The sequence below is a fragment of the Mustela putorius genome, unplaced genomic scaffold (assembly GCF_011764305.1).
Source record: "Mustela putorius furo isolate JIRA1106 unplaced genomic scaffold, ASM1176430v1.1 tig00000224_pilon_pilon_pilon, whole genome shotgun sequence".
NCBI classification, from domain to species: domain Eukaryota; kingdom Metazoa; phylum Chordata; class Mammalia; order Carnivora; family Mustelidae; genus Mustela; species Mustela putorius.
In genome coordinates this window covers 5,520,190-5,540,195 of record NW_025421321.1, presented here as the reverse complement: position 1 = coordinate 5,540,195, position 20,006 = coordinate 5,520,190, and the positions used below count along the sequence as shown (strand labels likewise).

General features: G+C 49.8%; 1 protein-coding gene across 3 annotated transcripts in view; it reads left to right on the top strand.

Annotated features, from left to right (window-relative positions):
• NCK2 (NCK adaptor protein 2) overlaps positions 1–20,006 on the top strand; it is a 147,896-nt gene that overhangs the window by 34,202 nt on the left and 93,688 nt on the right. Inside the window, exon 1 of one of the 3 annotated variants that reach the window (XM_004764365.3) lies at positions 1,879–2,008. The exons of the other annotated variants lie outside the window; for them this stretch is intronic. The gene's annotated coding sequence lies outside the window, so the exon portion shown is untranslated. Of the gene's footprint in view, positions 1–1,878; positions 2,009–20,006 lie in introns of those variants that run through there. 3 annotated transcript variants of the gene reach the window in all.

The following is a 20,006-nucleotide window of genomic DNA, read 5'->3' as shown; positions in this document are numbered from 1 at the left end:
TGATCAGCCTGCACGGGGTACGGTGGTCTTTTCTGTGCCGCTGTGTGCAGGGTCCCTGGAGTAGTGAGTCTGGGTCCTGGAGCCCATTCAGTAGTCTCTTAGGGCAGGTGTCCACCGCTGCTTGTCTGCAGGGCCTGGCCTCACGAAAATCTGGGTCCACAGACAGGCCCAGTTTGAACTCACATTTATTGAGCAGCTTGTGGAAGGCATCTGTGAGATACCGATTAATATAGATTATCTGTAAAGCAGCCTTTCTATGTTTATCTAATGAAATCTGGCTTAAGCCATACATGGTGCATAATTGAAAAAATGCTTTCAAAAACCATTACCAGGTTGACATACTTGGAAATTAAGTAATGTCCTATCATCTGAATACCTTGTGATCTGATTTTGGCTTAACTTTATTTTGTAAGAAGTAATAATAAGTGACATGCATTAGGAGTGGCATTGCTGTTGCTTGACCCACGCTGAGTAATTTGCACTGGGCGTTATATAAGGGTGCATGTTTAATGGGAATCTGCTAGTTTTACATGGATGTTAAACTGATGGTGGGAAATTCTGCAGCACAGAGAACATGTGGTGTGCCACTCAGCTTCAGCCACTCTGGGTCCCCTCTCATTTCAGCTCTGCTCCACTCACTTTCCTCTCCTGTGCTGTGCTCCCCACTAGAGGACTGTAAAGTGAATTCCAGGTACGTGTCATTTCTTGGGATTATTTTTAACCAGAACGTAATGTTTCAGTTTAACTTCAGATGGGTGTGTTTGAACTTGTTTTTCCTCCAACTTGCTTGTTTTTCTCAGTTGTCACTATTGAGTCTTTATATATAAGTTCTTTCTTGTCTCCTTTGGGTTGTAAACATTATTTATGAGTTCATGGTTAGATCTCAGTAGTTTCTGCTGTAAATAAAGGCGCCATCTCAAGCTACCTTTACTTGAAGAATAATCCAGCTAATTATACCCTTTTGAAATTTAGAGCTTGACCGCACTGCCTGGTTCACTTAACCAAGAGTGGCACGCCTCCCTCTGTGTAAGTTTTAGGAGCTCTGTTGGTTCGCTTGGATTCTTTTAATGTGGATTTTTTTTTTTTTTAATGTACTGATCATGCTCATAATTTCCTCATCTGTAAATGAGAGGGTTGAAATAGCTGGTTATCAAAGTTCCCTTTTGGTTTTGTGGTTATAAAAAAGCCCCCGAATCTAGCCGAAGGCCCAAGTGTTGACCTTCAGTTGCTTAGGGAGTGAATAATTTCCACCTAGGGAGTAATTTGAAGGAAACGCACCCATTGTATTTTTGGTTCGGACTGTTTTGGCATAGCCCATGTATATCCCTTCCTGTGGCCCACTTCTGGGGACATGTGGGTGTGGAAAGGCCATTGGTGGCCCTCAGATCCTCCCCACCCCCCACTCAGTGAATCCTGGAGGTCTGCTCTGCTGTCACCAGCTGCTCCTACTTCCCTTTTGTGTCCTGGGGGCAGAGTGGAAGATCCCCCCCGCCCCGCTTTTGTTCCAGCTATGATCTTCATACCTCCTGGATTTTCTGTAGCAAAATCAGTTACCTGCCTTTTGTCCCTTACTTGTCAAAGTGTACCACAAGTGTCTGGAAATTTCAGTATCACCTGGAAGCAGCCCAAGGAAGTTGGGGGAGGATTTTGGGGCCCTCTCTTACCAGGCATATGGCAGGTGGGACGTCTGGTTGGCTGGCAGAGGGTTGCTGAGCTGTGGTCAGGATTGTTTCCTATGCTTCGCTCCCCGCATGTGGTGGGCCTGCTGCATGGCACCCATCTTGTGTTGTGCCCCAGCCCAGCAGGGGACCTGCATGACATTTTGAGCACGAGCAGAAAAAGGAGCTTGTGGATTTTCTTCTAGGTTTGGTTGCTGGAGCAGCTGACGCGGGCTAGCTGTGTTCCTCCTCCAGCCGGCCCAGCTGGTTTGAGCTCAGCTGTACCCGCAGAGTGATGTCAGCTCTGCCCAGGCTGCAGGGACCTTTCGCAGTCAGACCCCAGGTGACAGGTGAGGAGTGACACCGCCCTCTGGTTTCTTTCTGTTTTGACTCAACTGAAAGTCACTACTGCCAGCCATAATTTTTCAGATGGCCTCTGCCTTGCTCTGGCTGTGGGGTTCCTTCTGTCCTCTGTGGGGCCTCTTTGTTAGCACATAGAAACCTCCGAGCTATTTTAGATGCACAAGGGTGGTTACAAAAGTGTGTGAAGTGCTGAAGGAGCTGAAGGGGGGAAGACATGTTTTCCAGGGATCAGAAACTGAGCAAGTTGCTGCTGGCTCTAGAGATGCAGGAGCAAAACAAGGACATGGGAGTCCCCCAGAGCCTGGGAGCAGGTGGTCTCTCTGTACCGGGTGGGGGCACCCCCCGTGCCAGCAGGAAGCCTGAACTCCAGGTCCTTCCCTGGGAGCTAAGGCAGGAATGCATTGCTGATGCTGTTCTAGAACCTCTCCTTCTGCCTCATGGGGCTTGGGCATGGGCAAGTCTTCACCCTTTCTTCTTCCTTTTATTTTTAAATTGTTTTTCTTTCTTTAAGATTTTTATTTATTATAGGGAGAGAGAGAGGGAGAGAAGATGCATGAGGGTAGGGGTGCAGAGAGAGGGAGAATCTCTCAAGAGCAGACATCCTGCTGAGCCCGGAGCCCAGTCCCAGGGCCCTGAGATCGTGACCTGAGCCGAAGTCAAGAGTCCGTTGCTTGACTGACTGCACCACCTCAGTGCCCCCCTCCTGCTCTCATGTTGTACCACGGCCTCCCTTTGGCAGAACCAAACCCAGAGGCCAGCTGGCAAAGGCCTGGGAAATGTAGCCCCAGAGGTCCAGAGGGGAGCGTGGCCGGATGACAGTGGTCCAGACGCCAGAGCACATTTGGCATGGGGACTCTCTGGAGTGTGGCTGAAGGAACTGACCTGGTGCCACCTGGCACGTGGGGGACAATGAGTGGTCGCTGCTGTTTCCTCTCGGCGTGGGTCAGTGGGACTGGACTCTTGATAGTCTGCCAGTCATGCCTCATGGAGACTATACTCGCAGGAAGGGATGGAAACCAAAACAAAAAGTCAAACATGCTGGCTTTGGCTACTAGAAGTGAATATCAATGATTCCATCACAGCTGCACCGCGGGGAAGTTACCCGCCGCCCACGTGTGCACTGCACGCCTGGGTGCCGCTGTGCAGAGAGGCGGGGAGGCAGCCTGGTTCCCTTTGGTGCGCCCTGTCCCAGGTGGGAGGCCAGAACCACACTCTGAAGTCCCGGAACAGACTGGCCCTTGCTGACAAGGAGGAAGCGGCCACAGGCCCTCCTACACAGCCCTGCCCAAGGGCAGCTCGGCATTGGTGGTGGTAACAGGGTTCCGACGCCAGCATAGGGATTTTGCTTGTCCCTCCAGCCCCTGCTTCCCTTCTGCTGGGAACAGGAAGCTTCCTTGTTGTAGACCCTGACTTCCTGCGGCTCCCCCCACTCCTCGTTTGCATCTGGGGCTCCCCCACCCCCTGCATCACCCATCTCGCTTGCAGGACCTGCAAAGGTGGGTGGGCAGCTACCAGAACCCCTCTGGAGCTTCCTGGGCATGGGCGATCTTCTGAAGGGGTGTGGGCCGGGCTTTGGGGACATGCACACAAGGGACCGGGACAGCCATCCAGCCTCTGCTCTGCTCTCTCTGTACCAGGTAAACCAGCGGTTCGTCTCCTGCAACATGGGGTGGAGGAGGCAGTCACCAGCAACAGCAGGGAGGCCCTGTGCCTCACAGAGGTGCCACTCTGTACCTCACCTCTCGAGGCAGGGGCACTTCTCTGGTCCACATTGGTCAGGTGCACACCCTGAGCCAGTCAGTGGACCATCCCTCAGGAGGGAGGAGAAGGCGGCCCTGGAGAACACAGTTGCCCTTCAGATAGGTGCGTGGGAGTGGTAAGAAGGGCAGCTGAGGGTAGAGGGGAAGTCACTGGTCTGGGTGGCCTCCCCGTGGGACTTTTCCAGAGCAGCCTTCCACAGAGTAATGCCAGCACTGTGGTCACATCAGGTGGCCAGGGTGTCTTCTGCTCAAGCCCCTGCTCGGGACTCCTTGGACGATGGGAAGTAATGCCCACAGAACTGCTGGGTGTGTGCCATTTAAAAATGACTGTTATTATGAACTTGCACTAAGAATATATTCTTTCAAACTCAGAAATGTGGTTTCTATAAAATATTGAAATTGAGATGTTATTGAGAATAATGTGACTAGGAGTCGTTAGTAAGATGTGTTTATTATTAGAATCACTCCCGTAGAGAACAGAGAAGACAGCACTCAGGACTTCTAATCTTTTTGCATTAATTTAATTAAAGGGGGCGCTTGAAGTCCATCACCCTTGTGGTCCTTTATCTTTGAGAGTATAGCCATATCTGTGTTTACCCCTGATGAAGGGAGAGGTTGCAGCGTTCCAGCAAAACGTGGCTTGCTGGGCACAATACAGCCGCTGAATCCAGACAGTGTTGAGGCCCCCGCCTGTGGGTGGCTGGAGGGAAGGGAGCGCTTGTTCCCCACCCACTGAGCATGGCACAGGTGGAGGGTGTGTTTAAAGAATGCTACTTTTATTCCACCAATACTGCAGCTTTTGAATTGGACCTCTTGGTCCGTCTGTGGTTTAAAACCCACACTTCTGGACATGCACACATACGTACCTAGCATACTTGTTCTGTAGAGTTCACATAGGCTGGAGGACAGGATTAATTTCCTTAGCAGTAGGAGAGGAGGAACTAACATGAGAGAAGCAGCGTGGGGATACCACGGCCTCTGTGGGTGGCTGCGAGCAGACTGCCTTCCGCTGTCTTACATAAGTCGTGTACACACCCACCTGCTTTACATGTCCCTTCTCTGGACCTTGCTGTTCCTCGGTTATTTAATTCAGTTCTGCCCTCTCCTAAACCCTTCCTCCTCCTGCTTATCTAGTTTTTTTCTTTTTCTTTTTTTCTCAAGGTATGGCATTACTTCAGTGAAGAATATTTTTTGTGCAGCAGAGACAAGGCATGTTTTTTCCTAGAAAAAAAAAATTTCTGATTGCAAGATTAATCAAGAACTAATAATGCTGTAGAATAGTAGAAAAAGTGAAATTTTCAGGGCAAAAAGCTTCGTTTCACAATATCCAGGTTAAGAGGGGCCAGGATAGTCATAATTATTAATATGTCATCATATTTCTGTAATATGGTTTTTATTACGTAAATTTCCCTAAAAGACACACACACCCTTATTTTTATCTGGTATTCATCCTCAAATCCTGCTTCTGCCTGTTACTGTACAAGCGTACCCAAGTGGGTGTGGAATAATGTGGCGGTTTTTCTGGCTGCACTGGACACCTTTGTGAACGAAGGGTGCTATTAATAATTACACTGAACCCAGAGTCACAGATGAGGGTAGCGTGTGGTCACTGAGCCTTGAAAAATTGACCTTCTCTCTTTGCATTGCCCGGACCAGGCCTTTCTTTCTCACCTGGCCACAATCCTCTCATCCTCCTGCTTCTGGACTTTTCTCCCTCTCACCAGCCTCTTATTGGTAGCTGGGTTGATTTTCTAATACACAGATCTACTTGTTTCACTTTCCTTCTTAAAAGCCTCTGGGTCCCCATTTCATGATGAAGCCTGGGCTCCTGAGTGTTTCATTAAAGGGCCCTAAAAATCTGATCTTTGCTTCATCTGCCACCGTTTAGTACTTTCTAAATTCTATAAACGTAATCACACTGGTTTACTTCCAACAAGGCCATGCACTTTCACACTGTGCCTTTGTTCACGCTGTTCACAGTGCTTGGCCTGCCTCCCCCACCTCCCCCACTGCTCACCTCCTTGTGTGTGACGGGACTGCAGTGGCATCTCTCCTTTGGGGTGTCTGGATTACCCCAGATCTAGAACTAGGAGGTCTCCTGGGCCTCTCCTGTACAACTGTCCTTGAGCACTTGTGCACTGAACCCCGAGAGCCAGTACACCTTGGTGGTACAAATCTGGTTCCCTGGCATAGGTCGTGGCCTTCCACTTGGCACTGTGTGACTTTGGCTTGGTAGGGCTCTCCGTGCCTCAGTTTTCCCATCTGAGAAATGGGGACAATAGCAAGCCTTAAGTCCTAGGATAGTTGTAAAGTTTTTAAAGAGCAGTGCCTGAAAAGAGCCCATTCCTTGGCATGTGATGATCCTGCCATTGTCTGTGACCAGTGGTAGCTGGTAGTCAGCTCTCTGTACCCGTGCCTGTTTCTCCAGCTGGCATCTGAGTGCATAAGTAGAATGACTCTGGGAATGGCATTTGGGTCACTGGGTGTTTGCCGAGTGAATTGGTGCATGTGCATATATACTGGTCCCTGCTGATTTCTTGCTCTAATGCTTTGGGTTGAGATTAACTGTATAGAGCTGCCAGTTTCTTTGGTATCAGGGTGACAGTGTCCAAGTGACCTGATGCCTGATGACCTGGGGCCTGCTTGGTCCCCAGCCAAGGGAGGGGCTTCAGGACAAAGACCTGACTTCCTCCTGGGCCTGGCCCCTTCCTCACTCCGTTCTTGCCAGGGAAAAAGAAAGATCGGGGGAAGGGAAGAGTAGGGAAGGATGGCCACATGCTAGCCTGTAATCGTGACTGGTTTTATTTTTATTTTTATTTTTAATATTTTCTTTATTCATTTGACAGAGACACAGCGAGAGGGAACACAAGTAGGGGGAGTGGAAGAGGGAGAAGCAGGCTTCCCACTGAGCGGGGAGCCTGATGTGGGGCTCGATCCCAGCATCACCAGTGGTGACCTTGGGATCACCACCTGAGCCGAAGGCAGAGGCTTAAGTGACTGATACCCCCAGGCGCCCCACCATGACTGGTTTTAAAGAGAAGAAGCCCCCAGCACAGAGACTGCTGGTAAGCCCACCCCTGACTCGGAGAAGTTGCTGTCAGGTTTCTCCCAGTGTGGGAGCCTCTCACTTGGTGGTTTCTTGCTCCTCCCATCACTGGTTTTGAATAGTTTTAGTGGGAAGATGACTCTCCTGGTCTGATCATTGGCGGGCAGTACAGACAGGCCTGGGGACTCCCATTGGCCTTCCCTTCTGGCTCAGGGGACCAAGCACATCCCTAATGGGCTAATGGGGGACCGGTCATCCACCTTCCCCTTGCCACCAGTGTTCCCATGGAACCAGTGTCATGCCCTCTGCCTCTCCAGCTCAGGTGCTGGTTGGGCTGAAGGTCTTTTGAGACCTGGAGGGGCAATCCCCTACATACTCCACACTGTGAAACTTGATTTAAGTTGATTTAAGTCCCACACAAGTTCTCCCTTGAGGGATGCTGGCCGCACACCGTGTTGTATTTCCCATCACCTGCTCTTGAATTTTGCTAGGAGCTAGCGTCCAGCTTTAGTACTTTTCTTTCTTTTTACTTGGTTGGAAAGTAAAACAGGTGGTTTTAAAATCCCCTGAAAGAGGTCTTAAAATCCTCACGAGATGTGCTTGACTTTGTGCTGAAGCAGCTGGGGAAACAGTGAGCCTGCATCTTAGGTCCTGTTGAATTAGCACCAAAAGGGCCTTGGCAAGCCTTGCCGTGGGCTTCTCTTTAACACATGCGGTGATTTAGGGGCATCTAGGTGGCTCAGTTAAGCGTCTGCCTTTGACTCAGGTCATGACCCCAGGGTCCTGGGATCGAGCTTTGCATTGGCTCCCCCTCTCCCTCTGCTGCTCCCTCCGCTTGTGCTCTATCTCTGTCAAATAAATAAATAAAAATAAAGTATGCATTGATTTAAAACTGGCAACAGCAATGAAAGTGCTCCAAGTGGTGTTTAGAAGTGCCGAAAGGGCCATTTGGAACTTAGCCTGACTTTGGTTGGTCCCCGTGCCCTTGGGGAACCTTGTAGATTGTCATTAGGAAAGAGACTTTTCTGAACTTTGTCCTTGCGTATGTGTGCTTTGAGGACCAGGCCTTCCCCAGACCAGGGAGATGCACAGCCTCTGCCAACGGGCTTGAGCTCGTGCCAGGTTAGCCCCGCTTCACGTAGCACATGCTTGGAAATGTTGCTGGCCACTTCAGGGAGAACTGGCTAGGGACTTCTTTTGCAACAGAGAGCCTGGGTTTGTTCCTTGCATGAACATCTTACTACAATTCAATGAACTGGTCGTGCATTAGGTACTTTTCTAAGTACCTAATGAGAGCGGTGAAAGGCAGGTATAAAATGAGACCCATGATGTCCTGGGGCATCCGACTCCCCAGCAGAGTCTCCCCTCTGCACAGGTGGAAGGAGCTAGGTGGGGGTGGGGCAGGGGCCCAGCACGGCATCTTCTGTGATCCTTTGCTGCCCTATTCCCTCATGCTGGTATCCACTTACTAGTAAGATACCCTGCGTTTGCCTCAATGGCTAATCGTTTCTGAAGGGTGTGTGGTGATTTAGAAAGTGTCCCATATGTCATGTGCTTTATGTCAGTTATGTGGATAAAACCGTGTCTGTTAGTAACTGTGGTTGGTGCAGATAGTGTTACTATTATTTTGGCAGTGTTGGTATTTGGATTTTAATACACACCCACTGGGAGTGATCTGTTGACTTTCTTCTGTCAAAGCTTTCTAATTTTACGTAAATGACTAATCTCTTTTGTTGTTTCTTCAGAGCCTTCTGAGTTCTGGAGAGCGCTGTTCTGTGGTCGCTGAGTCTAGTGATTGCTGCAGTATGTTGCTTTCCTCAGAGACCTACAAGTACTTGTCTGATCAGTGGTGTTACCCTGTCTTCGATCAGGCTCTAAATGAGACTTTTCTTGCTTTGTCCGTGACTTTGCAACCATTTTAAAAGCCCTCACATTGCTAAAGTTGAAGAGAAACTCCCTTGATTCTTTATGCCAAGTTTGCCCCCCCCCCCCCCCCCCCCCCCGTGTCTTACAAGCCGCTGGGCCACCATCTGGCCTGGGAAGTAGTCTCCATTTTCCCAGAGGCTGACTGTGTACCCTCCCTAGCAACACAGACGCACTTGGTGGTAAAGCAACAGAAATTTACTGTTTGACGGTTCTGGGGGCCAGAAGTCTGAAGTCCAGGTGTTGGCAGCCGCGCTTGCTCTGACACGTGGAGAGGGGAGTCCTTCCTTGCCTCCTGAGAGCTTCTGGTTACCCGAGGCTGTGGCGTTCCTTGGCCTGCAGCTGTGGAGCTGTGGTCTCTGACCTCATCACCATGTGGCAGCCCCTGTGTGTCTCAGACTTCTTATAAGGACACTGGTCATACTGGGTCAGCCCTCCCCACACCGCGCTCCGTCCGCTCCGTCCTGACGCATTCTGTTTGGGGCAGAAAAGGGTGTGAATGCAAGCTTCCTCAGTGGCTGGCTGGCTCTGCCTTGGCTCACTCGTGACATGCCCAGGTGTCCCTGGAAGGGGCTTGTCTGGCTGCAGGATGACAGGTAAAGTCAGAAGCCACCATCACCAAACTGGGCCACTTCGGGGGGTGGAGGTGCTTGGAGGGACATGGTGGCATGTGGGGAAGACCAGCCTCCTATCGGAGAGATGGGAAGACATTTAGCAATTCATGAATCTTTTGCAGAGTTGCCTTCAACACATCCCTTTCCTGTAAATTAAACTCTCACAGTTAGCAAAAGACAGTTTTGTCTTGTTTGACTTTGCTGAAGTAAAATGCAAAGTGTGAATGGTGATGTCTGTTGCATGACTCACGGCCTTGAATGCCGCGTCCTCTTCATCTGATCATTGTCTTGGTGACGGAGGTTTGCAGAGACTCCGTTCCTTGCGAGCCACATGCTCTGCCACGTCAGCTCTGTTTGCTCTCTAACGAAGGACAGAAATGTGTGTCCTTGTGCATTGGATTTCCAGCAAGCGCGCAAGAACGGAACGGAAGGCGTGCTTGTTGCAGTCTTAGTGAAAGCAGTTTTAGATGTGAACAAGTCCTTCAGTTGTTGATTCTGTTGAAAATTCAGTTCTGCTGCTAGGAAGACATGGCTTTCTGAGTTCACATCTTTTCTCTAGGTGATGTCAGAACTTCCTGGCTTATCAATCATGATGTGCTAAATGGCGTATTTAGGAGCCAAAGGGGACCCTGTGATCATTTAGTTGGTTTTCCATTTTTAGTTAGTGAGGTGTTTTGTTTTCATTGCAGAAATAACCCAGCGCATAAGGGCTGACTTGCCTGTCGTCACCAGGCTGCGGGCATGGTGAGCAGTCTCTGGATTCATTTATTCTTGCTCAGATGTTGCTTAGGTGTCAGCTGTTCCGCAGGTCGATAGGAGTTGCCTTTGGTAGAATTTTAGGTAGAGCTGGTGGTTGAATGGTGCCCTTGGATGAGGATTCTGTTGTGTCACTCACACATAGGGTGCTCTGTAGGATAAGAACAGCTCGAGGGGCTCCTGGATGGCTCAATTGTTAAGCATCTGCCTTTGGCTCAGGTCATGATCTCAGGGTCCTGTGATAAAGCCCAGCAGGGAGTCTGCTTCTTCTTCTCCCACTCCCCCTGCTTGTGTTCCCTCTCTCACTGTTTCTATCTCTGTGTCAAATAAATAAAATCTAAAAAAAAAAAAAAAAAAAAACAGAACAGCTCGAAGTGGAGTTGGCTCTGAGCTGGCCTTACTTACTGGCTGTAAACTGTGCCAGTGGTAGATGCTAATTTGTACGGTCAGTAGGAAATATTTCCCCTGCAGATTGAGCTTGGGGTGAAGGGAAGAGGACAGATTCATTTGCTTACATAGCAGATCATTTCAGACTTCCTTTTCATGCCAGTAATGGTAGGTACGCTTCCTCTGAAGTGGAGGGCCGTGTGACATTCACCTAACCGCTTCTGCATGTGCTTCTACCATGTACCAGAAGCTGTGTTAGGGATCCATGGAGGGACGCACATTGCTTTTGCCTTCCTGTGTCCTAGTGGGGAGGGGCTGAGGGTATACAATGTGAAGAGGTTTGGGTTTTTGTAACGTAAGTCAGCATGAATGTGCTATTATCATTCATATCTAATATTGCTAATCACTAATGTTTAAATTAAGCACAGGTAGGGGTCAGGCCATTGTAAGTGCTTTCCATAAAAGATTCTTACTTAGTGGAAACTGTAGCACCTTCAAAATTGGGAACAAAGGGCATGGTAGTTTGGCCTCTGGAGGAAGACATCTGTCTCCCTGCCCTGGGTCTGGTGTCCAGCCGCTGTTCTAGGCCCCGGGGAGTGGGCTGGGTGAGAGATCGGTATCACTAGTGTTTCTGACGTTTTCCATTTCAGCGTTCTTGTGATATATACATAGGAATTTAATCCTATAAAACCAATTGCATAGGATATAAGGCTAAAGGTAAGAAACTGTGAATGCAGGTGGACAGCCTCACAATTCAAAATGCTTTCTGGAGCAGGTGTGTGGTTCTGGGTAAAGTCACGGGGAGCCCAAGGTGGCCACGGTCTTTGTGTATTGGTGGGCACAGAACGGAGGGTGGTCTCCCCTCTCCACCCAGGAGCCTATCTGGAAGCTTCCTTTTCCTGTGACGTCTGTAGCCATAAGACAAAGTAGTCATGGTTTTGTCCATGGGGGGAAGGGACATGGGCGTGTCATTGCTATTAATCACAAAGATAAAATTAAAATGGAGTAAAAGTGACTCAATCAACCATCCAACAGAAAGCCGAATTTTAATGTTGCCTAAAAGGACCCACAGATGGGTTTCCCTGCTGTGAAATACACGGGAGAGTGTAAACCAGCCGAGATGGAGTTGGGAGCTCAGTGACCAGCCTGTGCCGCGTCCGCTCAGGTGTTGAAGGCTTGCTGCTGAGGCTGGGGTCGCCCTGCACGTGCAGGTGGTGTTTGCTCTCTTGCTTCGTACAAAAAAGCCCTGGAGAGCTCAGTCCCCATGCAGAGCGTCACCCCTGGGCTAACAGGAGGCTGGGTGAGGGGCACTTAATTCCTCCTTGTAAGTGCAGTGTCTGTGTATTTATTCGCTCTTATCTGGTGTGCTGAAGAAAATAGATGATTATAGCTGGTGGCGATGAAATCCTTCTGGTCCAGAGAGACACTCCAGGGAGACACCAATCATTTAACCCAGACCGTTCTGTCCCCTGCACTTACATCTTTTGCCTATTTTTTTTTTTTTGCATCTTTTCATCTATGTGTGCCCACCCTTTGCCCATCTGTCGATTTTCTCATTTACCTTCTGCCTTATTTGCCTTATTCTCATGTCCTTTCCATTGTACATTTCTCTATCAGTTAATTAATTCACTGATCCTGCCTTGTATCGATCATCTCTTCTGTGGAGGGCTCCACTATTAGTATTGTGGACGGAACGGTAAATTGCAGACCGCCTCCGCACCTGATATGGGGAAGACAGAGCAATGTATACAGATGGCTCTGACACCAAACAAAACAGTTATTTTGAGTCTGTGTAATAGCAATTGTTACCAGTAACTGAGCAGCTCGAGCTGTGTGCCAGGCCTGGCCGTGAGCACTCACTAGTTTCACCCGGCCCTGGGAGCAGCTAGTGGGCAGTGGGGTGCAGGGCGGGCGTGCTGGCCCCGGCCCATCTGGGAAGGTCTCTGGATTTGGAGACTTTGCCTCCAGCCTTGGGGTTGGCCTTGAACTCCACTTAGGTCTAGTGTCCGCTCCCACTTGAGGCATGGGCCGCTTGGGGGTTCCCTCAGTGCAGAGCCTGTATGTATGTTTTGAAGAAGGAGGAACCGCCCATCACAGGGCTGTGAAGGAGAGCTGAATCCTTTCGCACAGAACCTGGCATGCATAGGCTCAGGGTATGGCTCTGTGGAGGACGGCGGCCAGGCCCTTCTAATTCCTGTCCCTACCGCTCTTTTTCCTTTGTCTGCATCCTCTGGTCGTTTCCCTTCCTGCGCTCCCTGGGCTCCAGCAACAACTCCCCCTGGGTCTCTTCCCTTCCCACTTGTCCTGGAGGCCAGGTGGCTGGCCTCAGGGCCGCGCCTTGCTGCCAGCCCCTGCCTAGCCCCTCGCAGCTGATTGGCCTCTGCTCCTGAGCCCCACATTTCTCAGGAGGGCCGCTCTCAGTGCCTGCCGCAGTGCCTGCCACAGGGGACTGTCGTCAGACTCCGAGGAGGCGATGACCTCAGCAGGCCTCAGCTGGGCCTGGTGCCCCCCGGAGCTCGCAGGACTTGAGGCATGTTCACGAGTGTGGTGGTTTGCGTTTTGCCTCTTGTCTGCACTCTGCTTTGACGGCGCCTGGGTTCTGGGTCTGGCCCCACCGAGGAGTGGTGACAGCCGTGCAGCTGCCTGTCCCTTCTGTCCTCCTAATCTGTGGCCCTGCACCACTTGGCTGCCTTTCTCTTTCCTGGATCCTTTTCTTCCTAGGGAAGGAGGGTCAGCTCAGGGCTGTGGAAAGCGTAAAAACCCCAACCCCAGGTCTGATCCCGCTGCTGCTGTTGCCTCAGGCCAGCTCCCCCAACGGGACCAATTTGGGCACCCTCACCCCATGACCATTGTTGAGGTCCTCCCCATGCTTCCCCCTCCACCCAACCAGGGCTTCTAAGGAAGGAATCAAGATGAAGAAAGTTCGTAGGGGTGGGGCCCTGATCTGATAGGACTGGTGTCCTGAGGAAAGCACCGGGAACGGGCTGTCTCTCCGCCATGTGAGGACACAGCGAGAAGGCGGCTGTCGGCAAGCCAGGAACAGAGCTCTCAGGAACTAGCTCAGCCCACATCTTGATCTGGGACTTCCAGCCTCCAGAACTGTGAGAACATAAATTTCTGTTGTTTCAACCACCCACTCTGTGGTTTTTCTTATGTCAGTCCAAGCAAACGAATACAGTGAGCCTCCCTGGGCCCCTCACTGCAGGGGAGACCAGCTCCCCCAGCCCCTCCTCGGGCATCCCTGCAGCAAGCTTCCCTCGTGTGACAAACAAGGCCCTGCTGTCTTGTCTTGACAACAGTGAGGGGTGGGATATGAAGCTCGAGACCAGTGCTTTTTGGCTTTACTTTGGATCCCTGGCCGTTCTGTAGGAGAGACTCATCCTCCCATGTGAGCCTGGCTCCTCTGTGATGAGCCCGGTGTGCAGACCCCTGGGTCACAAGGTCGCTTGCTGGCCATTTGCAGGGCCAGGTGTACCAAGTGGCTCCTGCCCCCAGGCCCCCCAGGGGCGGATTCTGCTTGGGACTCCGCCCTTCCTAGGTGGCACCTGCTGTACCAGGATGCAGAGATGAGGACCAGGGGTGTAAAAGCTAAGTGCTGCCTTTCTCTTCCCTTTGGTTTATTTGAATTTTGGGGTTTTGGAAGTGGGAGGAAGGAGACCAGTACTGAATACAGTGAGTCTCTCAAATCAGCTACGTGAATTAGAAGTCAAAATGAGACACTGTCGCTGTCATGGGTTTAAAGAGTTTGGTGCCCTGGAAACTCCTGCACGAAGAATACCCTCCGGTGGAGTAAGCTGTTGCCAAAAAGTAGGTGCACAGAAGGGGCAGGTGCTTCTCTTTGCTGCCATTGCCGTTAGCACGGTTTAGATGATGACCGTTAGGCCTGGTGCTTAGCTTTCTTTGGTTTGTACATGTGGACCAGTATTCTGTCCTAATTAATTTTTCTTATTAGTGGGGATGAATGTTTGGAAACTACTATTGCTTGTCTTCATGTGTTCACAAGTCCTGTAAGTGGTATGTACACATGCATGTATTTCATACTTTAGAGGAGCGTGTTGCCTGGGGTGTATTAGGGAGCTTGATATGCCGGCTAGGGCACGTCTCTTCCCATGCTCTCTCTTCCCATGTCTTCTGGTTTTTGTTTGTTTGTTTGTTTGTTTGTTTGTTTCTTTTTTTTTTTTTTGAAGGTTTTTATTTATTTTGTTTGAGAGAGGGACGGTGAGAGAGAGCATGAGATGGGGGAAGGTCAGAGGGAGAAGCAGACTCCCCATGGAGCTGGGAGCCTGATGCGGGACTTGGGACTTCATCCCGAAATCCAGGCATTGTGAACTGAGCCGAAGGCAGTTACTTAACCACCTGAGCCACCCAGGTACTCCTCGTTTCTTTTCTTTAAAAATTCTTTATCTGTAGAATGCATGCTTTTTCCTGGTTTCCCTCCATTCTTTCTCTTCATTTTTAAGTCGCTTTATATCAGCTATAAGCGCTTGTAATTCATGACTCTGCTTCAAGACAGAAGCCATCTGTATTAATTCTGTGTATTTTTACAGGGGAGACCATAGTCAAGGCAGTGGTTCTCTTATTTATTGCCTCGAGGAGTAGTAGTAGTAGTTGTTGTTGTTCTTTTTTTTTTTTTTTTGAGATTTTATTTATTTATTTGACACAGAAAGAGAGAGAGAGAGCGCGCGCGCATGAGCAGGCAAACGGGGAGGAAGAAGCAGGCTTTTTGCTGAACAGGGAGCCCAACGCAGGGCTCGATCCCAGGACCTTGGGATCATGACCTGAGCTGAAGACAGATGCTTAACAGACTGAGCCACCCAGGCGCTCCTATTGCCTTGAGTTCTTAAAAATGTATTCTAGTTGCATTAATCTTTTCCGAATGTTAAGCAGATGTGGACAAGCTCCAATTTAAAAAATTGACGACAACTGTGACGTAGCTAAAGCACGAGTCTCCGCCAGGCTTTGCTGGTGCTCAGGCTGCTCTAGGGGTGGAGCTGTCCTCTTCACCTTCCTGGGTGGATCAACCGGGACCTTCTGCCGGGGTGATGACCAGGCCAAAGTTGCATTCGTACGTGGACTTGACCTTGGTGCACAAAAAATGTTTCATAACTTTTTTCAATGAGAAAAAATTACCCTGTTTCTTTTGGTCCAAATAAGAGAGTTCTTTCCAATTGAAGAACTGTTTCTTGGAGTCTTTTTGATTAAAACGATTCTCTTGCTAGATAACATCCTAATTAATATGGGCAATAAAATGTGTCTGAAATGCATTGTAAAGCATTTATTGCCTATTATGATCTCCTGTGAGCACCTTGCCCTGTGGTTCGTGGTTCTGAAACTTGAGTTTGTGCCAAGTTAGCTTGGGCTATTTGAGACAGAGGGCTTTTTGAGACAGACAGCTGCCCCCAGCCGCCTAGTTTCTGCCTCAGGGGTCTACAGGGGGCCCCAGTAATTTACATTTCTGGGAAGCTTCTGAGTGCCTCTGCTGCTGGTCAGCGCAGCCGGTGAGAACCACTGCCCCTGGCCACCAGGAAACATGGGCCATAAGCAGCAGTTAACTAAATTTTCACAAATGGATGTTGACTTCTGTCCTCACTCCTGGCGTGGAGGAGGAGCCTAGCATCAGAGCCTCGTGCATGGTGTAGTCAGGCATGTGTTAAATGCAAATAAGCAGAAGTGGCTTATCTTCAAAACATCTTAATTTTTATTGCTTGTGCTATGTGCAGTGTTATTTCCCATTTGTAGAATGGGAAGAATTAAAAGTTGATTTGTGAGCTAAAAATACAGTAAGCTCCTTCCTCGTCAAAGCCCATAAATAGGCCTGCGCATTCAGACATAAAAGCAAACCATTAAGAAACAGTGCTGGTGTCCTTAGAATTTGTTGATCGGATTACAATTACAGACTCTCTCATTTCTTCACTTCCTGCAGCTTGTGTAACTGCTTAGCACCTATTTTTAGTAGGTCTTGCACTGCTGACTCAGAGTGGTAACGGGTGCTGAGCTCTCGGCTGCTGGGTGCCATAAGCTGGCAGGTGGCCAGGCTCCTAAGACAGGTAAGGTTCTATGCCTGGGCACTGTGTCAGGTGGGGTGCTGGGGAGTGGGTCCCCAGGCAGACAGCCTGGGGGCCCAGCCGCCTCCCCCAGCCCCTTCTTGCTACTTCACACACCCGAGAGGAGCCGTTGATGGAGTCCCGGGTCTGGTGGTGCAGCCCAAAGCCTCTCACCAGCTGATGGGCTATCTTCCTGCCCCTCAGCCTCTGGCCCATCTTCATTCTCAGGTGGAGGGACTCAGCGCCAGGGCGGGCTGCTGGAACCCCTGGCCTTTGGCTCCCTTCTCAGCACACCTGGAAGTAAGTGTGAACAGGTAGAGCTTGTCTTTGGTGAGCTTCTGTCCAGTTGGGCCTCTTGCCACCCACTGATGTCCACAGGCAAGTTATGGGAGGCGCTTTCGTCACTGTGCTCTGACCTCTGACCTGTGCCAGAGCAGGAGTCTGGCTGGTCAACCATGCTGACAAGGAGGGCTCTTGCCCACAGGGCTTCATAAGGAAACAGCCAGAAGGAAACGGACCTCCCTTTCATGTCAACACACAGATACACACTCCTAGGAGAGCTGTCTTGCCACTAGAATTTTTTTTTAAAAGATTTTATTTTTTATATATTTGACAGAGAGAGAGATCACAAGCAGGCAGAGAGGCAGGCAGGGAGGGCGGGGGAAGCAGGCTCCCTGCTGAGCAGAGAGCCTGATGCAGGCAGAGGCATTAGGTTAAGGCATTAAGGCAGAGGTTAAGGCAGAGGCTTAACCCACAGAGCCACCCAGGCACCCCTCGTCACTAGAACTTGACAAGAACTGGATGGATGACACAGCTTGGGTGCTCTGACCTCCAGGCAGGAAACTTTGGGGTTTTGGAAATACCCTTGAGTAACATAACCGGGAGGATGCTTGAGCTACCCTGAAACCTATGTGGCCTTTTTGTGCCTTTCTTTTCTCATTTGTGAAGTGAAGGGCTTAGAGCACATCTGTAATCCTTCCCCCACAGGATTTAAATTCTAGTGGTCTGTAAGAGAACGTTGATTTCATCTGGAGGAGCCTGGGGAAGTAATGTCAATTACAGCCACAATGATAAGATATTGGTCATTTCTCATCTCCCTCATTTACTCTAGTGCCTTTATTTCTCTGTCGTTGCCCCAGAAAACGGAACAGGTGTGGATGTAGGCTCTGTCAGTTTCCGGGTGGCTTTTGCTCAGGGCTGACAAGGCTGGGGATTGTATGGGATGTGGGGGCTTAAAATGTCCATTTAGTGAATGCACCTCCTCTCCTCCCTCAGTCCTCATCAGCTGTCATTTTCCAGCAGTTTTATCTTGGCTTCACGTCCTTGGGATGTCCTTATTCTTTACTTGCATACCAGCATGGTTTGTTGTATGTTTGTAGAATATGTTTATAGAGTGAAGACGGGCTCAGCTTCTTCTGATAGGGGATGTTTCTCATTGACTCACTTTAAAACCACGGATTACCGTGACCTGGCTAGATCACGGTGACCTACCTAAACGAGTGCTTGATAAATGTGTTAATCAATCAATTAATTAATTAATTTGACAGAGAGAGATCACAAGTAGGCAGAGAGGCAGGCAGAGAGAGAGAGAGGGGGAAGCAGGGTCCCTGATGAGCAGAGAGCCCCCAATGTGGGGCTCGATCCCAGGACTCTGAGATCATGACCTGAGCTAAAGGCAGAGGCTTTAACCCACTGAGCCACCCAGGTGCCCCGATAAATGTGTTAATTTTTATAATTTCACAATTCAGACAAACTGCGGCTGTTCACTGTCATTGCAGCCTCGGAGCTGGAAAGTGCACATGGTTTGATCTGCGTAAGGACGACCCAGCTGCTGTTGCTTCCTTGCACTCTCCTGAGGCATGGAAGGTTTTACTGTCTGTTGTACATTCCACATCCCAGTAAGTTCTCAAAATGTTACAAAATGAATGAGGTGATCATTCTTTTTCTTGGGGGGTGGGGGAATAGACAAGAGTTCAAATTACCAGAAACTTAATGTTTTTGGAAGTATATTCACCAGCAAAAAGAAGAGCTTTAATGTCTTAGCAGTTGATTGTAAACAGTAGGCTTCTGGGGTGCCTGGGTGGCTCAGCTAGGCAAGTGGTTAAGGGTCTGCCTTCGGCTCAGGGCATGATCTCAGGGGTCCTGTGCCCCGCATGTGGCTCCCTGCTCAGTGGGGAATCTGCTTCTCTCTCCGTGCCCTCCCCCTGCTCCTCCTGCGTGCTCTCTTCTCCCCTCACATTCTCTCATACTCAAAAGAAGAAAAGAGAAGAAGGCTTAAGAGTGTGTCAGAATGTCCTCTACCTAGCCCTGTCGTGCTACTGTCGTGCTACAGTGGAGATTTCAGGAGCCGGGCTGCGTGGTGGCCTGGCCAGGTTTTGCTCTGTGCCCTGGGGTGACTTGACTTGCCTTCCTGTGGAGAAGGTGGTTTGGAGCCTGGGGGTTTCCGAAGGCCCTTCAGGGTGCCCGATTTTGTGATGTTCTTGACTGTCTCTCATTTGTAAGCTGTGATTTCTTTTTCTTTTTTCTTTTCTTTTCTTTTTTTTTTTTTTAATACTATTGGAGAGAGAGAGCACTTACACGGGAACGCGAGCTGGGGAGGGGCAGAAGAGAAGCAGACTCCCTGCTGAGCAGGGAGCTCTCCAGGGAGCTCGATTCTGGGACTCCAGGAATGTGACCTGAGCTGAAGGCCAACACTTTACCAACTGAGTCACCCAGTCACCCCCTGAACTGTGATTTCTTAGTTTATAGGATGATCCTCTTCAGAGGTATAATCCTAGCAGGGATCCTCAAGAGGACCTATTCTCAGAACTTTAGTACAGCGTTGTGAACAGCTAGTCTTATTCCATCTGAACTCCTGCACACTCCAGTGGCTTACTTTTGTAGCAAAGCCGAGATACCAGTTCATTTCATCTGTAAATATAATAGTGGATACTCTGATAATGAATTCCTTACTATTACCAAACCTGTAACCAGTGTTCAAATTTCCCCAGTTATCTCAGAACCTTACTGCTATTGAATGGTGTGTTTGCCATCCCCCCCCCGCCCCCCCGGCGATTGATTTGTTGGGGAAAGCAAGTCTTTCATCCTTTGGGTTTCCCACAGTTGCGGCTTTCTGCCAGACCCTCACTCGCCTTGGCCCCCAGGCCCTGTGCTTCCTGTAAGCCGCTGGTCAGATCTGGGGCCCGTTCTGCTCCGATTTTCAGGCACGACTCCTCGTGGGCAGTGTGTGCACCTCAGGAGGAGGGCATGAGAACAGACAGCCCTGGTGATCACTGCCTTCATCCCCGATTTCATCAGGGTTGCAAAATGATGCCATTCTGATCATGTCCTTCCTTTTCTGTCTCCCAGCCAGACGAGGAGGACACGTGGCGGTTAGCCTGAGGTCCGCTTGCGCAGGAAAGTCTTGCTTCTCTTTGGCAGTTCTCAGAACAAATAGTTCTGGTTCCCCAGCTCCT